Source organism: Neopsephotus bourkii, unplaced genomic scaffold (assembly GCF_033783945.1).
Source record: "Neopsephotus bourkii isolate Nb327-2 ecotype Australia unplaced genomic scaffold, CSIRO-AGI_Nbou_v1 NB_1067, whole genome shotgun sequence".
Classification (NCBI taxonomy): Eukaryota; Metazoa; Chordata; class Aves; order Psittaciformes; family Psittacidae; genus Neopsephotus; species Neopsephotus bourkii.
The window spans coordinates 4,210,884-4,230,702 of record NW_026901555.1 but is presented as its reverse complement, the minus strand read 5'-3'; the positions used below and the strand labels follow the sequence as shown (position 1 = coordinate 4,230,702).

The 19,819-nt window shown below is 42.9% G+C and overlaps 1 long non-coding RNA gene across 1 annotated transcript in view; it reads left to right on the top strand.

Annotated features, from left to right (window-relative positions):
• The first annotated feature begins 217 nt into the window (after positions 1-217).
• The window catches only part of LOC133216902 (uncharacterized), a 448,875-nt gene continuing 429,273 nt past the window's right edge, over positions 218-19,819 (top strand). The window contains exons 1-2 of the long non-coding RNA XR_009726752.1: positions 218-3,364; positions 7,005-7,738. This is a non-coding gene — a long non-coding RNA (uncharacterized LOC133216902). The remainder of the gene's footprint in view (positions 3,365-7,004; positions 7,739-19,819) is intronic.

Below are 19,819 nucleotides of genomic sequence, written 5' to 3'. Positions count from 1 at the left end.
GGCTGAGAAAACTCCGAGGAAAGCTTTGAACAAAACATATAATTTTGCTAAAACTTTCTGTTGCAACAAACCAACAACAGTTTATTGGCAGTTTCACAATTGCCCCTCATCAGAAGTTGTCTCTCCCAGCTGGTTGGCAGAGGAGGAGGTGGAAGAAAGATGTTTCATGGTCCTGGTGACCCTGAGCTGGGACCAAGAAGAAATGAAGGCAGCAAGCCTTCTGTCTGAGCATCCTACAGTGTTTTGTTTGTGCTTATCCCCAATGCATGTATGGCTACCAAGGAGTTACCTTCTCAAGAAGACAGCATGGTGGGCAGGATCAGGGTCTTGGCACTGCTGCTGTACAGGGAGACCCTGGGATGGCAATAGCTCCCATATTGAGCTGAGGCAATAGATCGTGTGAGTGCGAAATAAACTAGCTAAGGTGAAAGGCTGTTCTGTAGTGGTTCAAGATCAATGGTTTTGCAATAATACACATTGAAAAGGATGAAAAGTGCTCATGTAATCATTAGCATGGCTCAGCTCATAAGAACAAAAGGACAAACACATGTATACATACTCTTAGATAGCATGCTATAGGCAACCTAAATAAAAACCTTCCACGAAAACTCCAATACACACTGCCACTATGAGTCCAGAACAGGTTTATCTTCATAGAAGAGCTGGTATCTCAGGTTTTGTATGGGACAAATGTATGAAGCAGCTAGTTTTTCCTATTGTATTCACTTTAAGTAGTGCTTTTTGTCCGCAGTTCTAATACTGCCCTTCCCAAGCCCCAGTTAGATGTGATGAACTTTTCAGAAGTTTGCCTAGATGGTCACTCACCTCTTTAAGGTTACCCAAACTCTTCCAGGTTGTCTAGGTGACTGCAAAGCTCTATTACTTATTAGCATGGCAGCAGCTGGCTGAGATGAAAATCCCTTTATTAGTCCTGTCATCTTGCTCAGTGATGGATACAATCACTACTACATTACTCTAGCAGGCAGACAGTTGTGTCCTTCCTCCATGTCAGTGCCAGGCCAATGTTCAGCTGACAGTCCTTTACAGTCTCATACTATGGATGTGAGAGAGGTGCCAGTTAAAAGCAGGCTGCCTTTTGAATGTGCACATGGAAGTATAAAATGCTGCCTTTAGTTGTTTTGGGTTTTTTTTCTCTAAACACAAAAGTTAATGTCAAATTAACATGAAGCACACTATGAAGACTAACACTGGTAATTGTCAGTGAAAGGATTTGCATGTCTTTTCTTTCAGGTGTAATGTAGTCTTTCGTTCTGAATCAAATGTGAGGCTTAATATGCAGCTTGTTTTGTAATATGTAATTGCTGTGTGGACTGTTTACAATGCTTATAATTTTGTTGGCACAGCAAATTATAGGAGTGATTAAGTCTGGAGCTATGTGCTGCCTGGAGAAAGGAATTCAAGCACAGTGGCTGCCAAAACAGGGTGATCTGCAAGATCACAGCTGAAGGATGGATCTGAGTAGAAGTAAAAGCTGGCCTCCAACTGAGTCCCATATGAAACATAAGAATGAAGCAATGTGCATACACAAGGTACCAGATTTGCCAAAGCATTAGCCTCAAAGAATTGATTAAATTAGTCACAGACTATTCTGGTGATGTGAGAACAGCAGGACTGGGCATGTGATTGATGAAACAGCTATTACAGGGAATTAGCATTTGTGGTGTTTGAATTCAAAGACAGCCTGCCTTGGAAATCAGTTTGTTTGTTAATTTGCTCCTATTTCAGGGAAAGTAAATCTATTACTCAGGAGATGTTCTTTAAAACCTTATCCTTTGGTGTTCCCGAGACAGGTTTCTCAAACCACAGGAAGGATGGGAGAGAGAAAACAGGCTCCTAATCCCAGTGAGTCCCAGAGAAAGAGTAAGGGAGTAACTCACTCTACTGGGAGAAGGTACAGGCAAAAATGCTGCTGTTGCTGGCAGTGTGTTTGATGGGTGCAGGAGAGAAAAGCTCTCTTACTCTGTCATCAAGAAGAACAAAGAAATTACATCATATCTTTGTGTACAGAGGATGTTGATGGAGTGTGCGGTTTTGAATCTGCCACTGTAAGGAGCTTACAAAAAACCCTGCCTGTAAGACCTTCCTACTAATAAGATTATATTTTTCGTATTTAGGGGTTACTTTCTTCAAATGAAAGCTTTCACTGTAGAAATAAGCAAAGAACAGCCATCTGCTTTCAGTCAGGCTGATTTGCTGTGTGAGAAACAAAACAGGCAGAAAAAGCTTGGATGCCAAGAGAGCATGGTCCATTCCTGCTGCCCATGGGTTCCTGTTGTAGAAGGCCCTGTCCAAAAGCACACTGGCTATGCTGCAGGAGGGAGGTTCCTTCTCCACTTGTCAGTGCAAGTTCTTAAGCCAAACATAACCTGCAGCAGACGCCACTGGTGTGAGCACCCACTTGTAGCTTCAATCTCTCCAGGTTTGGTGTTTACTAGTAATTTTTCAGGTCTTGGCTATCAGCAGAGATGGAGGGAGTGGGCTGAGTGATTTACATTTCGATTTGGTCAGTCTTTTCAAAACCTAACCTTTGAACAAGGCAGTATGAGGGATTGTGCTTAGTCCAATTTACAGACTCTCAATTTGTTAAACATCCAAAATCCCCTCAAATTATAGCAGCAATGTGGGTTTAAAACAGGTGGATTGTTAGCTGGATTGCATTTAATGGAAAGCACTGCAGTGTTCCAGCTTATCCAGGCGAACTCATTAGTGGTGCACTGAGCTGAAATATTCTTCAACCTTCTTTCATCAATACTTTGTAAGTATACAATTCAGCAGGTTACAACTGGAACATGACCCTAGAAAGCTTCCTTTCTGCTTCCTTTTTTCCATGCAAAAGAAATTCTTCTTGGGGAGAGTGCTATTATTTAATCCTCACTTTGGTCTACATGTTCAACATCAGGCCTATAAACGTGCATACAGATGCTTATGGACGCATGCATGGTTTTGCACTGGCCAAACATCTTGTAAAACAGTTCAAGAGGATGCAGGAGGGTCCTTGTCATCCTTTGCCAGCTCTGTGGCAGATCTCCTGTCCTTCACAGAGGTCTTGCCGTGCTCTTACACATGCAACTGTATGTAATGCTAAGCAGGTGGGACCTTCTTCCATTTCTCAAGGCATATCATGCTTTTAAGCTGTAATCTTTTTTGTTTCACAAAAAAAAAAAAAAAAAAAGAAAGAAAAAACCAAAACCAACACACGTTTCGTGCCTGATGGGTTTTTCTTCAACAGAACTGAAACAGGCATTCCAGCTCTGACTTCTAAAAACCCGAAGGAGCTTTATGTCAAAACTATGAATTCTCTTTAAAAAAGTGTTCACAGTGGAAAATGGAAATTATCCTTTTGGTTTACAAAGGTGTTTTGATGCTACTGGAATGTTTCATTTGATTTTACAAGATACAACTGAAACTATTAAGAGATTAATAAAATCTTGACACAAATTCTTTCCCCTGCCTCTTACCTTTTTACATTTCAGGAGCTTTATGCTTTATGCTTTAATCCTTCCTGTCATCTGAAACTTGGAAAGTAAGTATATCTATTATTAAAATATTACCTATGTAAATAAACCATAAGGCAGGAGAAACACAGTTGTCTCTCTTCATACCTGAAAATTACTTAAGGAACAAATGCCTGACTTGTTCAAGGTCAAAGAGGTAAGTCAAATCAACGGTCAAAGCTGGTTAGGCTAGGACTAGAGCCTACAGCCACTTGGCTTTGTGCTGTTCTGCAGCTATTGGTACAACCCCAAGGAAGCCTTCTGGAAAGTGCCAAAAACCATCTTGAAGCAAGCTCATCCGGAGCACAGTGGCTACCCTTTCCTCATAAGCTCCTGCTCCTTCCACTGCCTCGCTGCCCATCCAGACTCCGAAGATTTGGCTGCAAGTCTTGTGTTGGAACAGCTTGTGGCTCTCTGTTTTCCCTCTGCAGCCATTATAAGTCCTCAGTTTGGAGGCATTTTGTGAATTAGGCTGTAAGAATGCTCCAGGATCCCTTGGCATTGCTAATTGCCAGCCTGAGAAGCCCAGTGTGTGATGAACCACCTCTGGGTATTGTAGTGATGACTTTCATGCCTCTCTTAATATTGAAATGCATAACTCAAAATTGACTTCCTCATGGGTGCTGTTTTTTTCCTAGAATGGATGGGATCTGCAGGCTGGAGGACTCACTGTGAAACTGCAAATTGCAGATGTAGTAAATATGAAATTTTACTGTTGCTTTATAAGGAACCTTCTGGGAAATCTGCTGCTGGTGTCATGGCTGAGTTCTGTGATTTCCCTTGGGTGAAGATGTATAAAAGTTTGATAAAATGGATTTATAGTGTTTCACTAGCCAGCAAATTCCCAAAAGGCTGATCATCCATCATAGCACCCAATCACTGTCAGTGGTGGTGCAGGATGTGAGACGAAGGCACATCTTTTACCTCTTTGAGAAGCTCAGATAAATCACTGTCAAGGGAAGTCACTGTGTTCAATCGTATTAAAAGCCTCAAGACTGGTTACAAGGCTCACAACAGGAGTGGAGGCATTGTGGCTCAGCCACAGTAATGCAAACGTTTAGTTAAAATGGTGGTTAATGCCTACATGCAACCTGAGGGGCTATAAAGAAGCAGCTGGTGTCTTACGTGCTTGCACAAGGCTTCAGGAATAAATTGCTGCTAGCTTTGTTTTCTAGTAATTTAAATAGAAATAGGTGGTGGTGGCATTTCACACTGTGTTACACTCAGCAATTCCATTCTTCCCCAGGGGAACAGCAGCATTGCTGATAGAAATAATTAGTGGATTTTTAATAGGTGAGATGGAACCAAGATTTACAATTTTTCTCATTCTAATTTGCACAGATAAAAACCAAACACCTCAGATTTTGCCTATATTCAATCAGTCTTGCAAACAATAATTCAGTAGCCATTAAATACCTGTGTGCTGAGCCATACAACCACTTCAGTTGCTTGGGGGTCTCTATCAGCTCTAGTTACACAGGCATGGTCCATTATATCTTTCCTATTAATCCTTTTGTCTTAGGATGCTTTCTGCAGCTTTAACTGATTCTCTATAACCTCACTGCCTCAGTAGTGCTTCATAACAGTGGCTGCTTTATGGGTTCTTTCCTTACATATACCTACCAGGATCTGTCTTGCTGACTACCTCTCTCAGGGTCTCTTGACGCTCTACATCCTCCTGTTGAACTGGTTCTTTGAGTCATTTCTAATGTCAAGCTTTATTGCCTCTTCTCTCTAAATTGCAAATCTTAGAAAAACAGCATATTTGTTTTAAAAGTGTGTGCCATAACAATGCCACATCTGGATCCTGTAAATGCTTGGGAAGTATATGTTGTTCACTGGGGGGAAATGAGACTCATCTCAATTGTGCATTAGGTGTCTCTTCATAACTGGCCATCTTCATATAATTGAGAGAGTTGTGACTCAGCCAAGCATATGATGATTTTGGTGCAATGGGGCATGCATGTGTGCTCTCATGGTGTCCAGTAAATTATTAAAGCACATGTTCAGAGAAACCAGGGTTGGTAACTTATGCCATGAATATCTCCCAGCTCTTGAGGGATCAAGTGAATTCTGTAAAGAAGAACCACTTTCTGCTTACAGAACTAACTCCTCTAATAGTTCTGAAGCAATTGCTGATATGGATTCTCTCCCCTGTGTCTGAAAAGGAGACAATTTGTTGCCTTTTGATAGCGAAGCTCTCAGACCTTATAAAGGTGTCACTTACATTGAAAGTTTTAAATGTAGGTCAGATTTATGAAGCCCAAGGTTCATTCACTGGCACATTTTTTTATCTCTGTCCCACAGTATAATGTGGATAATTGGGCATTTTTCTCACATGTTCCTCATGGCTTTGCAAACCTAGCGAGAGTTCATCGGCTCACCTGGAAGCCATACATATTTATTCCAGCAGTTGCTTTTAGATTACTTTCACCTCATATAGAAACTAGTGTCATTTATAAACGTTCAGAGAAATCTGGAAACCTGTAGCTTGTTCTCAGCAATTTCACCCCATGGGTGACTCTGCAAATGAGCACATCAAAAATAATTCCTTTTGCTCAGAGCTGTGCAACAAGCTATGAGCTATCTTTGCTGTTAGGAAGTCTTTTAAAAGTTCAAAAAGCAATTGCTTCTGAGGGTCTCTCCTGCCTGCTCAGCCCATGCCATTTCCAGGTGTGCTGTGATTGCAGAGCACACGTTCTAGCAAGTGCTACACAGATTTCAGGGTCTGGCAGCGGCTGAGAGCTCATGCTGCTTGATGACTGTAAGTGTACAGAATACTTGCTACCAACGAGGTAACCATGGAGTTGGATTTTTCTCATCCTTACAGAAAAACAACCCTAAGGCTAAAGCCTACCTGGCCATACTTTACTTAACAAACCAGCATGAATGCACCTCCTATGAAACTGGTGATGGACCTGGATGCTCTACCCAAAATAATGATTGAAAACTCACTCAAGAGGTTGTGCTTTGATAACAGCTGGATGAACAGTTCAGGAGAGGTGGAAATAAGTAATTTTAAAGTCTGATGAACCCCACCTGAGGGTTTGCCTGTGTTCATCTGCACCTTTCTAGGGTCTATCTTCAGACTGCAAGCCTAGCTCTCTGTAGGCTAAAGGTACATAGATTACTAACCTGAGTAGAGAAGAGTCAGAAGATTCCTGTATGCTTTGTCTTAAGGTAATTAAAAATAAAGTTCACCCTGTCGAATGGAAAGGCAACAAATGTTAACTGGGTTCATTGCACTGGGCTGCCCAGCATGACAAACTCCCTACCACAAGGCACAATCCCATGAGTGATGGAGCTCAGCTGGGCTTCTGGGAGATTCCTGTTTGCTTTGTGGTAAAAAAGGATATTTTCAGTAGGTCACCTACTGTTGCATTTGGCATTTTGATACTAAAACACTATGAAGACACAGAAATAATTTGTTTCATTACTGCTGAGTAAGCTCCTCGCTAGCATGCCCTTGTATATTACAGCAAGAGTCAGTTGGCTGTGGCAGCTAAAAAGCCATGTGTGGAGAAAGCCAAAGATTCTCCTTAAAAATATGAAATAGAAATTCCTCCAAAGTGATGAGAAACCAGTGAATGGCTTGGGAAAGACAGATTCCTCACATACCATCATAGCTTGGTATTTGACCTACTCCTGTGGAGTCTTCTAGGTCTGGCGGGGGGGGACCAACTGAGTCCTTAATACTTATTAAGAGTAGTAGATTGACGCTACTTAAGGAAGATCACGTTTTAAGAGAGAAGAACTCACAGAGTTTTTTGGCTAGTCAAAACACTCCATCAGTTTACAAACATATGTTTTGTTTCTAGTTGTCAAGAAACAGAATAAAATTTAGCATTGTATTAACTAAAACATTGAAGAACGTGCTCTAGAAAAACTATTTTATCCCTTATTCCTTGCTCCAGGTAGCCATGACAGAGTAGAGATAAGGGAGATTGCTGAACTTCCAGACTTGCATTTGTTGCTGCACTGTGTGAAACTGAAGCACTGATTCCCCGTGTCATGATGGATGACAGTATCTTGACAAAGATCAATTGAGAAGCAAACCCATTGCTTAGGTAAAGTGTAAACCTTATGATATATGCCACAGCCTGACAAGCTCCTGCTTTATCTCCTTCCTACATATACTGTGTATTTTCTACAATATTTAAATAAAAAACAAGGTAGGCAGAGATAAGACATCTCATACAGGCAAGTGTGTATCACCAGCCACAGTTGTGCTGGTGAGAATGTAGCTCAGCTGCAGGGAAGCAGGTGTAGAAAGGGAAGGTGCCCATGCCAGATAAACCTGGATAGTATTAATTTGTTGCTTACAATGAAGTGTTTGTCATTTCATGCTTTAAAAACAGAAGAACTGGCAATGTCCATGTCAGCGTTTCATTTCTGTGGCATTACCTCCACTTGTGTTGCCAGCACAGATGTGGGCCCCCACCGATCCCTGGACAGTGCTGGAAGTGGCAGCTCTCTTCTGGGTACTGGTGCTGGGGCTGGGCTGGCACTGGGGTAACAGGGACAGGGCTGAGGTCTTGGCTGAAGCTGCAGCCCCATGATGGAGCTTTGTGATGAAGCAGCTCCCCTGCAAGCTGGACTCAGCCGCGCTCCTGCCAAGTCTGTCTGTATCCCCACGGGTTAGCATCAGCCCTGTCTTCTCCAGAAGTGTCTGGTGCTATTCTCCAGGCATGCTCAGTGCTTACAGCTGCAGCCACAAGTGATGAGTTCTGTGCTTCATGGCAAATGTCCTGGAAAATCCCACAAGGCTGATAACTTCAGAACACAAACATCATTCTCTGAGCAGGGTCAAATACAAGCCCTGACTTTCTAGGCTGAGAGTTTTCTTTTAATGCAGGTTGTGTTCCATAAGCATATAAACATCATCCATTACTCAAACAGCCAAAAGGGAACAGCAGACTGCAGTTCACCCCAGATGTTCAGCTTGATAGCAGAATGTTTAAAGTCATTACTAACCCTCCAAATAACACTGAGGGAAAGTCAGCCAAAGGCATCTGAAATAGCTGACTGGTCCATGCCACCACTCTGCTAGGCAGAGCCTACCCTGACCAGGAGGAACCACCACTCTCTGGCACACCATCATCCACAAAGGCTCTTTGAGGCTCCTTACTGCTGACCGTCCTCACACTGAGTCAAGACCTGCTGGCCTGGAAGCATGGCAGATCACCTCAGCCTGGCACTACGGTTCCAGTCCTGGCTGACCCCTACCCAGACCTTTACTAGTCTGCCATCAAAACATCTTGGTTTGTGTTGATACTCCTCACCAAGGGTCCGAGTTGTGTTTTCCATTGTTGTCAAAGTATTATCAGAGGCATCAAGAGACTTTCCAAACCCTGTGTTCCAGCTCTGAGAAGTTGGCTGCATAAAAAACAGTAAAAAAAAACAACCATTATTGCCTGAGATGCTAATTAGCAACAGACTGAGACAGAGACTTGAAATTCTGGGCTGGCGTTGTCTTCACTTGGCCTCCTTTTTCTCTAATAAAAAGGCACTAAACCAAATACAAATCCTAAGCCAGATGCTTATCCAGGGGTACTTCGATTCCTGTTTCACACACACAGGGATCTTTTCAATACTATTGAAAATACTATTGAAAATATGGCCAGCTGTTTATGATGATTGCTGCTTCACCTTCCAGCAACTCTAGCTGCTCAGCGTTTGCTCCAGAAGTGTACCCACCAACACATATCAAGGCACAGCCATGGATCACAGCATATAAAGGCATCTTTTGTTTGCAGGGGTTGTTGTTTTTCTTCAGGTTGACTCACAGCAAATGTTCCAATATGACTCAGAAAGAACCAATATTTAATCATGGAGACATTCTGTACTAGCATCTGAGGTTCAGCAACTTAAGGTGCTGTTGCTGATATTAATAACCTCACACTAAGAGCTACTTCTGCTCAAGAGTGTCAAGGTTGGTTGAGAGTTACCCTGTTAAGTTGGCTGAAGGGGTTTAAAAAACTGCCAGGCACAGAACCCTTTGCCCAGCTGGGGAGAAGTTTGGATGTAACCCAGGGCTACTTTGCTTCAGACTGTCTATAATTAAAAATTTATAACACTTTCTGGAAGTAAGATTTATGTGCAAATCAGAAACACCCTGGTGACGAGCCACGTAAAACCTTTTTTGGCCAGCATTAGAGGTGCTGGTTTTCTGAGCATACAAAACAAGACATCCTGTTCCCAAACAGATTAGTTTTTGGTCTTTCATGTGGCTAAATTCTGGGAAATTTTAGGAAAACACAGACAGTAAGTATACTATCCATTTCAAAGGGATTGGGATTACAGCTAAAGACAGGAATAACAGATTTCACCTCTAGGCTACTCTTGTGAAATTAAGTGCATTTCTCTGTATTTTGGCTTAGTCTTTGGTCAGCATCTTTTGAGCTGCTGCGATATCACTTAAACTAGGCTTGTGCTTCCAAAACCATTTTCAACTCCACTGAGCTAAAGGAAAGGAATAGAAGACAGCAAGCACACAAATCACCTTCCTACTGCTCCCTGTCACCACCACGTTGGTGCCAGAGCAGCAGAGCACTGAAGCCACATACCCTGACAGCCCACATGCCCAACTCTGCAGCAGTATCCTCACTGTGCCTGGTGAGGCAGATCCACAGCCGGGCAGATAAGCAGCTCCTAGGCTGAGGGCAGAGCATGTGTTTTTCAAAACCCCTTTTCATTGCTAGGATTGCCACTTAGGCAATCATCTATATAGTCCCAGCTGCTCTTGGTCTAAGACATGAAAAGGAGTCCCAGGTGCTCATTCTGTGGAGATGAATAATTAACTGGCAATTATATAAAAGGAAGTTTGCTTGATAGCAAGCAGTTTCTCAAGTGCCCAGGCTGCAGGAGAGCTCTTTCAGAATAAAATCACATGGTTCCTGTTTGCTTGAAAGCAAACTTCTCTGTTCCGTGAGCTTGAAGAGACCTGGAGCCTGAGAGCTTAAATGGGAAGTTCCTCCCTTATTCCCGTCATGTACTGACTCCAAAGCCACCACAGACTTGCCTCAAACCAAATAGCTAAAAAGTGAATGAGAGGAAACATTTCTAACTTGGATTTTCTGACTGTCCCAAATCATTCCCCCCCCAGCTGATTTCAGGACAGCTCTAATTGCTGTATGATCTACTGATGAACAACAGAAATATAAACCCTCAAAGAGGGCATTTGTTTAATGCCTGAGTCTGTCTAACGCAAGGAGAAGTTCCTTAATTTTAAATAACCAGCATCAAAAAAGAAAAAATACAGGAAGTTGTGGTCCGTGTTAGAAGCTTTTCCTACATAGGAACTCACCCAAAGATTTTTGTATTTCTTTTCAATTCCTGAAGGTAAGGAAAAGGTCATACAATCTCAAGCTTTATTTCTTTCTCTTCCACAGTTCCCTCCTTTCAAACATTTCTTCCAAGCTGAGAGCCTTATAAATACCTAGATGCAGTTATCATTGTAGGAAATTAGCTATGATGCTGACTGCATCCCCAGTGGCATCAGACCTGTTTGAAATTCACCAGTATTAAAGAAATGAATGATACTGCGTTAAAAAAAATGCTTTCTGGAGGCATACAAGCTCTTGTCAGACTGCATCATAAAGCTGAGCCTTTAGGATAGTTTGACTCAGTCACTTTTTCCTTTCCCTAACATGTGCATCCCTGCACCAATGGACTCCTTTTTTGGTGACTCAGTCCTTAGTCTTTTAAAATAGCCTTTTAAAAGAAAATGAATGGCTTTTTTGGTCTTTCAGAACATTTTTGCCTTTACTGTTACATTAGTTACTTCCAGGACAGGGAGGAGTTCAGAGCTTGCTAATAGGTCTCGCTGAGCTGTGTTCCTTTTCATTCAAAGGAACACAACAAGAAAATGTTCTTCTCTTACTTACTTTAGCGGGATGAAGTGCAAGAGAACCTCTTTGATATATTTTTTTTAATACTTTTTCTTTTGCACTTACTCTTGTAGATCACGTTGCAGAGACATAGATAGACACTGAGCCTTACCTATTATTCTTTCACTCACTTCCAAGTAACCCTTCTTAAATAGCGGTGTGCTGGGAGAAAAACAAGACTGGATTTCTACTCTGCTGGTCATTAGTAATTTACAGTTTGCCAAAAACTTTAAAATACAAGTTACTTGGAATTAAAAAACATGGCTATAAGGTGAAATGTGGAACCAGAACAAGACAGAGCCACATCAGACCCAGATGCTCACACTCTTCTCTTGAAAATACTTTTGTGCAGTAATTTTTATAAACACTCCTTTTCTTCACCCTCTAATCATGCTTGCACTGAGTCACCACAGCAAATTACTGGTGGTACTTTGAAAATAGAGTAGATGTTCTTAGCAAGGAAATCATGAAGGTGTTTCGAGAGCTGGTGCACCTCTAATGGAGACAGGCTGAGAGAACTGGGTTTGTTCAGCCTGGAGAAGAAGATCCGGGGAGACCTTAGAGCAGTTTCCAGTGCCTAAAGAGGGATTATAAGAAAGACGGGGACAAACATTTTAGCAGGGCCTGTTGCAACAGGACAAGGGCTGATGGTTTTACCTGCTAAAAGGGGGTAGACTTAGACTAGACTAGGAAGAAATGTTTGGGGTTTTTTACAGTGAGGGTGGCGAAACACTGGCACACATTGCTCAGAGGAGCTGCAGACACCCCGTCGCTGGAAACTGGTCAGGCTGGACAAGGCTTTAAGCAACATGGTCTGGTGGAAGGTGTCCCTACTCATGGCAGGGGGGTTGGAAGTGGACAAAGGTCCCTTCCAAAACAAACCATTCTATGATCTTTTCCTGGACACACACTCCTTTTTTCACCAGTTTCCTTTCAAATCCATGTTTCACACAGAGCCCCCCAACACAAATGCTTGGTGCCACCTGCGCTTTGCAATGCAGCTCAGGGAAGGCCACATGGGTCAGGGTGGGAGGTGTGAGACAAGCCCAATGCTGTAAGTGAACGTGGTGGAGGGCTGCTAGTTCCCATCCCCCAGGACACATGAGAAATAACCTCCTCCCTACTCTCACCCCCAGGGAGAGCTGCTCTGAACACACATTCTGTGACACTACCGAGAGCCAAACCAAGTAAATGCATTTTAGGTTTTCCCAACTCTCTGTTTTTCTGAGCGAACTGCTAATGCAAGCTATCTGGCTTTCTCCCCAAAATGAGGAAAAAAGAGGCAGCAAGCTCCCAAAGGCAAAGATGGGAAAGTTAGGGTGTTACAGACAGTAGGTAGCAGCTGTGCAATTTTACATAACAAAGCAATTTGGGGAGGTTTCAGCTCATTCTTGTACCATAGTAACATCTTTTGTGCAGCTGATGCATGTGTGGTTGAGCTATGCTCTGAAATGGATCAGCATGAGAAATGGGTTGTTAAACCACAAACTTTTGATGAGGTATGGAAGTGAAGCCCTGGGACTTACTGTGATTCCTGAAACTGGTTTATATCTCCGTAACAAGGTGCCTAGGCACAGGGTGGCAGGTGGTAAACTTTAGCTGGAAGATGGTCAACAACCTCTTAAAATCACCTGCCCTCATCAGGAGCTGAGTTTGGGGCCACATCTCATTGTCCTTCAGCTCCCTGCTGTGAGGGTGTGGTGCTTATAGAGACATCCTGACAATTCTTTCTCCAGCTAGCAGGCCCTTTTTTGGTGCTCAGTTTTTGGACTGAAGTGAGCAGCTTGCTGATGAGCCATTTGAAGCAGGGGGAGTTAAAGACATCCCTCGGGAAAGGGCTTTTCCTGCTGATGGAGCCTCATCTCTGTATGAGATCCAAATCCTCAGTTTGCAGAAGAGGTGAGTTTTGTCTTCTGGAGTGTGTGGTGTCTATCCCTGAATTTTTGATTTTGAAAAGAGATGTGAGGCTTCATAGATCATTCAGGAATATGAACACATCATTATGCATTTGCATAGTAGATGCAATTTTTTTCTTGAAAACCAGGAATTATAGTAAGTGCAGCTGGGATGTAGCAATATTGTTCAACAGAGAAAATAAAATATTGGCAAATTCTGCTAATCTTGGAGCAGAGTTAAATGAAGTGTGGTTGAAACGACAGAAGGGACTGAATGAAAGATTTATTTTTTAGTTTTGTAATATGGATGCAAACTAATCTAAGCTGGAATAATCATTGGTGTTTCAAAACCAGCCCGAAACACAGAGATATTTCCAGAAATGAAAAGCAACCAAACAACAGCAAAATAAAACAAACCCACAAAACTGAACCCAAACCATTCCAGAATAGATAAAAGTCATTTAAAAGGACTGTGAATACTGTAAGGACAAAAGAATCCCAGTCTGGGCTAGAAGAGGTGTGAAATCTGCTGCAGAGCAGATAAGCACCGGTCAGACCCAGGTAAGGAATCCCATCTCGGGGTGAGCTTCTTCCAAAACTGGCTTGCACAAGCCCTAGATGAGGCTGTTTTCTGCCTCTCACTGTTATCCTATGATTTCTTTCCTTCCTGAAAGGTGTGCTCCCTGCACTGGGTTGTGTCTTCCGAAGTAATTTGCCTCCTCCAGCTCTGTAGAAAGACCCTCACAAGTTGGCAGCAGCCAAACTCAGTAACTGTTTTCTGGCCTCAGAGACTGAAGTTGAGTGTTTTGTTTTTGTAGAGAAATAGTTGCTTCTTAAGGAAACCAAGATTTGTTAATATTTTTTATATCTTTCAATTGAATGGAATAAGATTTATTGTCCATAGCTAAAATTTCAGGTTGGAATTGATTATATTAATGTCCTGGCTTTTATCTAATTTTCAGTGAAAGACCATATTTTTCAGAATATAAATACACCCTGCAGAACAGGTCACTCTCTGAAAAAGAAAGCTGCTGTGTACAGATGGGTTTTGCAGCTGTGTGTTTCAGGGCTTGTGCCATCCCTCACTTCAGGGAGTCTTCAGAAGCATTTCAAGGCTTCTTATTTCACTTTTCCTTTCAAATAATGCCTTATCTTCTGCATCACTTATTAAAGGAACAGGGCTCTCGGTCACCATTTGATCATTTGTAGTTGTTAATAAAATCACACTAGGGTTTTTTACGGGGTTGTTTTTCAGAAACTTCAGGGCAGTCTTTTTAGGCTAGTGCATCTTCCCATCTTCCCAGAGGAATTTCCTTCAAACTAAGGAAACAAAAGCATGACAGACACTCCCACAGGATCTTGCCTACTGCTGCCGACGGGACTTGGCTCCAGGACAGGCTGTTTGGCTTTTTCTTCTGGTATTAAATCCTCTGCAAAGGCACAAAACCATAACATTACCTGAACCTTGCAGTGCTTGTGTCCACATCCCAATGGACTATAATCAGCAGCTGCCGCATGATTGCCACTTCTCTATGTCTTGTCTCTGCTCTATCAATCAAATCTTTCTCATCAAGAGCAAATCTTCCAGATTAGCGTATGTCTGGTTTCATGTCATGATCTGATAGCATGTCCCTTAGTTACTTTCCCTTGATTCTACTCTATAGCTGGTTGGTAGTCACAGGAAATAGGAAATAACATGAAATTTCAGAATATAATTTGTTCTTCCTCACTGCTTAGAATTATGTGCTGATGATGTACTTGAGCATTACGCTGCGGATGACCTGTATGTACTATAGCTGATCCCTGATGCTGTCTGGCACACTGAATTAGAAATAATTGCAGATACATTACAGAAGTCACGGAAAACCTGTCAAGTACATTTGTACTAAGCTTTATAAAGATGATTGGCTAGAGCTGACTCCCACTTTTGATTTGGAAGTTCTCCCTCTCCAGGCAAGGGAAACACATCTAATTAAGCCTGCTCTCTAGGAAAGGGGCAAAAGATGATCCCTTGGAGCCAAGTTCTTGCTCAGAAATGATGCTGAATATCTAACAAAAAAGTGCTTTTTTGGCAAAAAAACCCCAATAACTTATACCAATCTCCTTCTCCAAAGAGCCTGGAGTATGTAAGCTGGTATGAACAAACATGAAGTCATCTGAGGAGAAATTCAATAGAGAGAATTTTGCTTTCATGAACAGTCCTGCTGAAATATGGAATGCTGCAAGCAACCAGGATGAATGGTGGCCAATGGGTTCAGCCCCTCTGAGGATGAAGAGTGGCTGCTGTCCAGCTCCAGTGGCCCACAGGAGATCCTTGCAGAGAGGCTATGGGTCATGCTCCCCTTAAATTGCCAAGGGTTGTGCTGAATTAAATTGCTGTTGCAAAAAGAAGGTAGCAAACATACTTGAATGTTTCTTTACACAAAATTTTACACAGATTTGTACTGGTTCTAGGCCATGGAGCTGCTTATTTTAGGTGTCTCAGAATAAGCATACAGGGTGCTGCGTGTGGCTCCTTTTGATTACATTTGCAAAGACTGGTCTGTGATAATACAGCATCTGAATCACAGGGTCATGTAGTTCCTCACCACATACCAGATCACTGTGGATATCTTTACAGGTTGCTTTTATGTTAGTCTTTAGTATGTCAGGCTGGTCCGGCATGTTCAAAGGACTCATTTTCAGCTCCTAACTCAAGCATCAGTACTCTGGGTAATCCCATACAGGTCCTCTAATCATCTGTTCCTTTCCTCTGTCTGTGAAATAGGAATTGTATCTCGCCACCCCTCAGTAAGGCTGTGAGAATAAAAGCTCAAATACAATTTCAGGGGGATTTATTTAAGTACCTTTGCAGATAGAAGGTCGATGCACAGCACTTTTCTTCCATACTTTTGCCCACAAAGTGGAATATTTTTTTCTCTGTGGAAAAAAACAACAAACCCAACAACTCAACTTTGAAACTCTACAATGTGTGTTTATCTCAGGGCAATCCATGCCACTGAAAAGAAAGCACAGTGCTTCGAGGAGGATCTCAAAGTAATTAGTGCATTTACTTTGGCATGACTAAATTGACTGTGCTCCACCCACTCCTTTTTCAGCTGAGCATCTTCACATTACATGAATCATTTCTCTCTTTGTACTGATGCACTTTTCCACAGAAGTAGGTATGATCTGTGGTTGCAGGGACCCTGCCTTGAAGCCTGCTCCAGCAGGGGGGCTGCAGGTGCTGCAGCAGCGCATGCTGAACAAAAGCCCTGCTGTGGGCACCATCTGAGTCCCAGCAGAGCTGGCATCATGGCTCTGCACAGACCAAGGGGAAATGATCTACCTAAGTGACATGCTGGATCTGTAGGCTGAAATTGGCGCCTGGCCACAATTGGGAGACTTATAATTCAGAGCTTTATGATTCATAATTCTCAGTAAGGTGGAGGCAAGACCTGGTAGGAGAGTAGATGCAAATGACTACATGTCCTGGGTTCAGCAGTAGCAGTTGTTTTTCTTCTTAGTAGCTGGTGCAGTGCTGTGTTTTTGACTTTCAGCCTGGGAACAGCACTGATAACACCGATGTTTTTAGTTGCTGCTCAGTAATGTTTACTCTGACCAAGGACTTTGTGAGTCTCATGCTCTGCCAGGGAGGAGGGGAAGCCGGGAGGAAGCAGAAACAGGACACTTGACCCAAACTAGCCAAAGAGGTATTCCATACCACAGCACGTCATGCCCACGGTATAAACTGGGGGCAGTTACCCGGATGATCCAGATCACTGCTTGGGTCGGGCTGGGTGGTGAGTGGTTGTTTTCTCTCCCCTTGTTATTTCCCTTATCATTATTATTATTGGTGGCAGCAGCAGTGATTTGTGTTATACCTTAGTTACTGGACTGCTCTTATCCCAACCCGTGGGAGTTACATTCTTTCAATTCTCCTCGCCATCCCTCCAGGAGTGTGGGGAAGAAAGGGAAGAGTGGAGTGAGCGAGCAGCTGTGTGGTTCTGAGTTACTGGCTGGGCTTAAACCACGACACTGTGAAAGGAGCAGTTCATCATTTTTGGGGCTCAGCTTGAGCATGTTCTACTGGGTGCGAGTGAGGACATGATACACGCATGCACTTGGCTAGTTGTTCACAGAAGCAGAATCCTGTTTCAATTCAAGATAATTGGCTGGAATAGGTTTGCCTTTCCTTCGCAGCTTGTTCAATATAATGTGTTCTCTTAATACTCATGGACTCTTCGCTATAAAACCATTGACAACCCTAGCAATAGAAGGAACAGGCAATTTCATCTTCATTTAAAGGCAGTGCAAAGAAATTCATCTGTCTCTCATCGGTCCGATTAGCTGGGAAGGAAGTTTTGCAGCAGATCTGCAATGGCTTGGTGCGAGCTGTTGTGTAAGGGTGTTCTGCAGCAAGTCCCCATATTGGAGGGTCTTTTTCCCAAGTGGTCTGTTGGGTATCACAGTGGGAGTAAATGGGCTTGAGAATTTCAGGAAAGGAGTTTGTGCATTGACATGCTGAGCTAGGATTTGCCTTCTCCTGATCATAGGAAAAGCAGGTTACTGGGAGAGATAGAGGGCTTTACCTCCTACTGACTTCCTCTGAAGTGGAGGCCCAAATGTATCAACTGTCTTGAATAGCTTACCTGGAGTTTGCAGACATCCAAACTGAGTCATAGGTCAATGCCGATGGACTGTCCTGGCATATGAGCTTCTTGTCATGCCTGCATCACACTGAAGGCAGCAGAGTGAACCTGAGCACTCAGCGTGGAAGGAGAAGTGGGAGGACAGAACTGTAGCCGTTTACTTCAGCATATTTAAGGAAGTATTAGTAAAAACAATGACTAAAAATTTTCACTCAGAGAGTGGGGGCTGAAAGAACAACAAAGAAGAAATGTTGTAAGCCGTTGCCTACCAAAAGCCACTATTCTTTACTGGAGATTGCTGAGATTGGAGAACAAAGTCGTTCATGCTGTGACAGTTATTTCAGTCTTAGCAGGTTCTTGACAGTGCTGGAGGTAATACTGGCAGTAGGCAGTGGTATGTTACCACAGGCAACAGCAGCCCTGAAGCTCAGCACTCTCTGTTCTCTTCTGTGGTTAGTACCTTTTTGCTTCTCAAGAGCACCTCTCCACCTGATATTCTGACATAGCTTATTATGCTGTCCTCTGGAGCAGCATTCCTCTGCCTGGAGAGAATGCGGCTCTGTAGGTCATGGCCTCCAGCCCCAGAATGCCTGTCTGTAGTCTTTGAGAGACAGAGGCATTGTCAGCAGCTCCCTAGGCTGGTGCTAAATGATTGAAGAGCTTTAGGTCAGTGTCCACATCATAAAATACGACATTAATTGGGTGCCGAGACAGGCAGATGTCAGGTAGGACGTGTGATCATTTGCAGGTCACAGCTGCAAAGATCCTGCCTAGGTCTGAATCAAATCACTTTGACAAGAGATATGGGTGCTGAACTTAGCAGAAGGGGCTCCCACTTTTGGCTTGCATTGAATCATTCAAGTGTTCACAATGCAAAGACCAAACTGCAGTCTAGTACTCCCTAAATAAGGCTTATCTGCACCAAACATGCCCATCACTTTTATTGCTGTCAAGCAGATACAGAAGGCATTAGTTGTCAGGGAATGCTTCTAATTTAAATGTTAGCAGCTATTATTACTTCAGAGTGGCAAATTTTATGCTTTTGCCTAAAAGCCTGCACTCGGTAAATTAAAGCATTTTATAAAAGCTGGATTCTGTCTGCAACAGCTTTCACATACTGAGAGGGGAATGCAAGAGACAGCTTATGGTGAATAATGTTAGTGGGGGTGAAGAAACACACAGATAAAACACGTTGCCAAGTGCTGTGAGCTAAGCAGGTTTTTTCCTCTCAAGAAGACAAACTTTGTTGTACTTACATGGAGGAGCATTCTCCAAAGCACTCGGTGTCCTTGAGCCCCAGAGCACCCTCATGGTGCAAAAGGGCTCTGAATGCCTTTGACAGTAAATACGGTCTGGAGCATTGCTTCCACCAGTGGCTGCAGTTGCAGCAATGATGTTGGGGCTGGCCTGGGTGAGTGCAGATGAGGAGGCACAGTGCTGGCACAGTGCTGGTTCTCAGTGGCCACTGACCTCCTCACACTGGGTACTGCAGCAGGATGCCACTGCTTGGCACATCTGGAAGTGCCGAAGCGCACCCACCTGTCCCTCTCTTCAGATGCAGTCTACTGAAGGCTTATTGCAGTGACATTAAGGTGTTCTGCACAGCGAATAGCCCCTAAGTTAAATGCATTTGTTATTTTGAATTAGTTTCTGTCAGAATTACAGAGCTGCTTTATTTAATTCATTACTGGTGTATTCACTCCATAATGGCTAAACATGGTTTATTTATTATGCCTTATTAAGTCCACAAAATGCCTTGCAAGATTTCTGTGCCTGTTCATCTCACATTTTCTAAATCACAAAAGCAGTGCTAGTCACTGTAAATGAAGATGAATGCAGAGTCCTCAGTGCATTAAAGCAAATATAAAAAAAAAATTTCTAGATTATTG